The sequence below is a fragment of the Molossus molossus genome, unplaced genomic scaffold (genome assembly GCF_014108415.1).
Source record: "Molossus molossus isolate mMolMol1 unplaced genomic scaffold, mMolMol1.p scaffold_m16_p_17, whole genome shotgun sequence".
NCBI classification, from domain to species: domain Eukaryota; kingdom Metazoa; phylum Chordata; class Mammalia; order Chiroptera; family Molossidae; genus Molossus; species Molossus molossus.
In genome coordinates, this window is record NW_023425352.1 from 60,470,802 (window position 1) to 60,477,361 (window position 6,560).

Here is a 6,560-nt window from a genome sequence, read left to right on the forward strand (position 1 = left end):
GAACTCACTCATCAGCAGTGTCCCCCCAGAAGAGAAACCACAGGAATTGAATGGTTAAGAGCACTTGGCTCAGGCAGCCCAAGTCATCTCTCTCTCGATGGAGACGGACCTACCCTTTCGTCCAGGACAAACCAAGTCATGACTGGTAACCATACTGTCAGAGGCTTTACCGAGGGCTAGCCTTATCCAGGAACTGAAAATGGCAAAGCAAATGACCAAATCCTTCTTTCCTCCCTGGGGTAATGCTTCAAGGTCACTGCTAATGCTGTGCCCCCTGCTTCTGATGGCCACATTCTTTCTTTCTTTTTTTTTTTTAATTCTCACCCGAGGATTTTTACAATTTTTGTTTAGATAGAGTGGGAGAGAGAGAGAAACATCGATGTGAAAGGGACACACCGAGTGGCTGCCACCCGTACGATCAACCAGGGCCAGGGACAAACTGCAGCCGAGGTATGTGCCCTTAGCGGGAACTGAACCCAGGTCTCTCTGGACTGCAGGCCAATACTCTAACCACTGAGAAAACTGGCCAGGGCTGCCACATTCTTTCTAAAGGGAGCTGACTACCTTCACTCAGGATGTAGTCTTTCTCCCCTCTCTCTCTCTAAGATAACATTGTGTATCTCACCTCTGACCAAGCTTGCTTTGCTCTTATTGAGCAACGGAGACTAAACTAAAGAGAGATTCTCTTAATTTCCTTGTCTCCTAGTTCTTGTGGTTGGTAACTCTCTCCACCTGTCCTATCTACCCATTAAGGGCAGCTGTGATGGGCAGGAACAGGAAGGGATTCAGTATTGAGCATGCGAGAGATGATCAGTGACCACAGCAAGAGTCCAGTGCAGGGAGAGAGGTCAGCAGAAACAAAGACAGGTGAATGACCAAGAGAACAGCATGTGCAAAGGCATGAAGGCAGCTGTGAGGACTCGCTAGAGTATACGCAAGGCCTGTGTGGAGGAACTGCCAGTTAGGCTCAGGGTGCAGGGGAAAGGCTGGTTCTGAGTGAGGCTGGGGAGGAGGACTCCACAGTGAGTGGGAGGGACAAGTCTGGAAGAAATCCAGCTTTTGTTTGTTTAGCAGAAAATTAAGGGGCCGAGTACATTTTTCCTATAATAATGCCTGCTTTAGAAGTGACTTCAATATCAGGACCATTTCCAAAGAGCTAGAATCTAGGATGAAGCATGTCTTGCCCCGAAGCTTGTGTGCTGATCACACTTCCTATGCTTTTCTAACGCAAATATGGAAATTTTCACTTACCACTCAAGTTTATTCCTCGCACGTGTTTGAACAAAGAAACATAGTTTAAAAAGCATCATCCTAGTTGTTGACAATAATAATTTGAGTTAGGTTGGATGTTTACTATGTGCCAGGCACTATGCTGAGTGCTTAATTACATTATCACATTTCATTCTAACATTCCACGAGCTGGGCCCTTTAATAATCCCCATGTATGGATGAGGAAACAACCAAGGTTCGAAGGTTAATTAATGTCTGGCCTAGGGTCAGACGCCCAGGAGGTGACACTCAGGTCTCTGTCAGGAGCCACACACTTTAACACCAGACTGTGCTGCCTAATGCTTTCTAATACAGGACGTCTAACTCCCCTGCCCATGAATATTTTGCTCCAAGTCAGTTATAGTCTTTTTCTTACCTCTAAGATGAAATAAAATCTTCAAAGAGCTCTCAAATGATTATTTCCAGAAGCATTTAAGCTCACTCATGCATGTTTTATTTTCTTGATTATCAGCCCAAATCAACCAAGTCTCTAAGCATTTATAATCCCAAATAGGATACTTCAAAAATTCATGTTAGGTCTTAAATTATTTTTTATTGATTTTTTGTGAGAGGAGGGAAGAGGGAGAGAGCAATAGAAACATCAATGAGAGAGAACATCGACTGGCCGCCTCCTGCATGCCCCCCACTGGGGATCAGGCCTACAACCTGGGCATGCGCCCTGACCAGGAATCGAACCAGCGACTCTTGGTGCATGTGTCAACGCTCAACCGCTGAGCCACACCAGCTGGGCCATGTTAGGTCTTTTAAAGACATTGTCATAACCATGTAAGTGATAAAATCCACATAGTCTAATTCTTCCCAGTGACAGAATAATAGCTTCCAGTGAAAACATTCTTCTGAATAATTACTGCTGAGTGATATCATTCTCATTATCTTAGTGTAGATTGTAAATATTTTTTCAAAAGGTTGAATAATATACTATATAGAAATAAATTGCCTTTTCCTATCTTTAGAAAGGGAGTAAGAAGAATGACTTTTGGGAAACAAATACAAAAGATATACTATCCCAACCAGATATTTTCAGAATACGAGAATAAAATGGCTACATCAACTAAAAATATAGCTATAAGAAGAAGCTTGCCAGCAAAGAAGAACTAGCAAGTGATTTTCATGGTAGGATTAAAATTTATGATTTAGCCATGGCTGGTTTGGTTCAGTGGTTAGAGTATTTGCCCACCGACCAAAGAGTCATGTGTTCGATTCCAGTCAAGGATAAGGACCTCGGTTGTGGTTTGGTCCCCCAATCAATATGTCTCTCTCACATTGATGTTTTCTGTCTCTTTATCTCTCTCCACTCTGTCTGAAAATAAATAAAAAAATATCCTTGGGTGAGGATTTAAAAAAAAAAATTATGATTTGTATGAAGACAGTTCAATACTTGAGCCAACAGTCCCTCAAGGATGGCTTACCGCTGAGTCATGTGGCATATTTCGTATTAGTAGAGGGCAGGTTCTCTGGGTCTTTCTGCCTTCATGCTTGAGTTCTCCTCAAAGAAAAACTTCTGATATCTTTCCATAAAAGGCAAGTCCAAATGCACAGAGGGAAGAGAATCTCAGTCAGTGTTCCCAAGAGCAGACTTTTGGAAACCATAATCAGAAGTCATGCTGGCACTAGATGGGGTTTCCTGGGTCTGCTGTCCTCTGTGGTCATGGTCAAAATTACCCATTCCAAAGAAATCCTTAGAAAATAAAAAATTTCTTGGCTGCCATGGTCAAAAGGGATGACCCCCTGAAATAAAATGACAGGATCCGAAGATATCATTGTCTGAAAATATCACACTTGTACATAGGTTGAGCGGAACTGAAATGGAATAATAAAAAATAACAGGAGAAATACAGTTCACAGATAGGGGTTGCTCCCCAAGTGGGACCAGAAAAGAATCCATATATAATGCCAAAAAAGGAGAAACTAATTAGAAGGCATTGCCCCTAGTGATGAAATCCACAACTATTTTCAGCCAGGCTACAATTATATCCTCACCACCCCTCATCCCCTGAAGTCACCATGTTAGGAATATATTGTAAGACTATACTGGGCCAGAATGAAAAACTTCCAGATCATTTTTCTGAAGAAGTTAACTATATGAATGCAACTAGCTGAGGAGAGACTGCAAAAATGATCACAGAGAAGGCAAATTCTTCAGATGAGCCTGGCCAAGGGAAAACCCTCCCGATTAACAACCAAAAGAAAGCAATTCTATGAGAAAAGCTAACCAGGGAAAAATTCCTCAATATTCATCACTGTCACAATCAGTGCATAAAAATCAGTGTTTATGAGACTCCTCAAAAATCAGCAGCTCAATAAAGAGATTCCATGAATAAAATTAGCCACAGAATAATTAGCTCAGGAGGGTCCCTTGAAAACCTGAGAGCTTTGGTTAAAGCTTTTCAAGACAAGGCTCTTCAAAAAGCAGTGCTTAGCCCTGGCCAGTTTGTCTCAGCGGTTGGAGCTTTGGCCCGCAGACCAGAGTTGTGGGTTCCAGTCAAGGACACATAACTCGATCGTTGTTTGATCCCTTGCCCTAGTCAGGGTGTGCGGGATGCAACCAATCAATGTGTGTCTCTCACATCGATGTCTCTCTCTCTCTCTCTCTCTCTCCTTCCCACTCTATCTGAAAATAAATGGAAAAATATCCTTGGGAGAGGATTAAAAAAAAGCAATACTTAAAAAATATATAAATACATATTTATATAACACATATTTAATATATATATAAATTTATTAAACATATATAATACACATGAATATATATTTGGCTCATACATGAACTCATTAAAAAATGAATATTGGGGTACATTACTCAAGTGACATCAATGGATAGTGCATCAATGGACAAATGGAACTGGGACCCAATTCTCCAAGCAGCTTTTTCAGGGAGATTATCATGTAGAAAAAGAGCGACCAACATGATTCCTCACACCTATTCAGGAGCATTTGTGTCACACTGACAGAGAAACCCAAGGGGAAATTCCCCAAAGATCTGGTCTGGAAGAAGCCTTTCCAGTGGTACGTTTAGAAGATAGTTATTGAGAAAACAGCATTAGAAAGAGAATCTTCCACCAATCAAATTATCCAGAAAAAAGATAATACAGAAAAAGAATGCCTAAAGATCAAGATGTTCAGAATAAAACCTCAAAGGAGCTCGACTCTAAAGGATGACTTGTTGACTCAATGAGAACTGGGAAAACTAAGCAAACCTTGACATCAGGAGGAGTTCACAATGTATGGGGCAGTGTACTGCCCCAGGGCGGTTTCCTGGGAGCAGTCTGCAGGAACAGCCAGATTTGCAGAAGAGCTTCTGCATGGTGATATTCCTGGAACATGCCTTTAGGAACGTTAACATTCATCTCTGGATCTCTTAAAAACAATACCAGAAGAATTATCATTTTCATGGGTAAAGCTACTAAATAAAGAACAAATTTCTCAGCAAATGTCACCACAGATAATAGTGTATAAGTCTAGTCAAATAATGCCATCTGGAGATAAAAAGATTCAAGTATAAGATTAGTCAGGATAAAAATCTTCCAAGCAATTCTTTCGGAGAGAAACAAGTAATGAATTCTTTGAGCCAGGGCAAGTCTCCCCAGCAAATGCTGTCAGAAAGTCTATGGAGAAGATCCAACTCGATGAAATGCCCTGGCAAACACTATTCAAGGGAATAAAAACTTTAGAGAAAGAGAGCCAAAACAACATGTCTTAGGAATCAGAAGTAGTTTGAAGTAAGACACAGCTGACGTTTAGCTCACAATGCCATTCGCCTGTAGCCCACCAGGAAAAAGTGTTCTGTTTGCTTTCCTATAGAAATTACTCTCCTGAGTTTGGTTCCATGGTCTCAGTTCAGGAAAAGCAGATAACCAAGGTAAAGTAAATCCAGGCCAAGTATTCCCACAGATGTCGTCTCATAGAGCAAGCTCTGCAGTCAGTGTTACCCAAGCTAAAGCTTTAGAAGGAGACCTGCCTTCAGTATTCTGTGGCTCATTTCTAGGTAGCCACGATGGCATCAAGGTTTTCTCCACTTCAAGTTTAATTTGCTAATATGTAGTGCTTCAGAAGTATAGTAGTCCCCCTTATTTGTGGGAGCTATGTTCCAAGCCTCCCAGTAGATGCCTGAAACCACAGATAGTACCAAACCCTATATATACAATATTTTTTCCTACACCTGCATTCCTATAATAAAGTTTAATTTATAAATTAGGCACTGTAAGAGATTAACAATAATAACTAACAATAAAATAGAACAATAATAATAATATACTGTAATAAAAGTTATGTGAATGGCTTTGGAGCCATTATTAGGTAAAAAAGGGTTAACTGAATGCAAGCACTGTAATACCAAGACAGTCTATCTAATAACATATAGTGTGGTCCACTGGACAAACTGATGATTCACATCCAGGGTGGGACAGAGTGAGAAGGTTTGATATTTTATCATGCTACTCAGAACAACACCTAATTTAAAACTTACAAATTGTGTACTTCTGGAATTTTCCACTTAATATTTTCAGATTGCGATTGACCACAGGTCACTGAAACTGCAGAAATAGAAACCACTGATAAGGGGGACCACTATAATCTTTTCAAAACATTTCACAAGAAATAACTCCAGATGAAGATGAACAAAGATGATATATCTTAGCAAACAAAAATGAAAGTCACATCATCAAAGAATGAAGTAAGCCAGGATGAAGTTACCCCAGGAATGATTCCCAAAGACTTTAAAATGAAGACATTCCCACAATGTTTCTACCTTTAGAGACAAGTTGGTCGCTGAGAGGAGATGTTTGTTTACCAGATTGCCTTTCCAGGAGACATGGATGTTGGAAGTCAAGCTAGTGAACAGACACACCACTGAGGAGAAATCAAGAATCCAGCTACACTTCATGAGCAAGTCCCCTGGGGCTGTTAATCGAAATTGAATTGCTCCTGATACTCCCCAACCTGAGTAAAACTTCTTCTCAAAAGCGGTTATTCTATGGGGAACTGACTTTTCCACTGAGTTTAAGTGATATTCCTTAGACATGAATAATGATGGTGAGATTATCTAAGAAGCTATTTCTTAAAGAGATTATCAACAACATAATAAAACTTCAGGTCTAAAGTTGCATCAAATACTTCAGAAATTCCAGGGGAAAAAATCAAATGACTATATGGGTACCTAATGGATAAATAAGAGGAGCCCATTAGTTCAAAGAATGGGAACAAAACAAAAATAAAAAATTGATAAGTTTGGTCAACTTCTACTTGATTTTTTCCTCAGTTAGATTGTCATT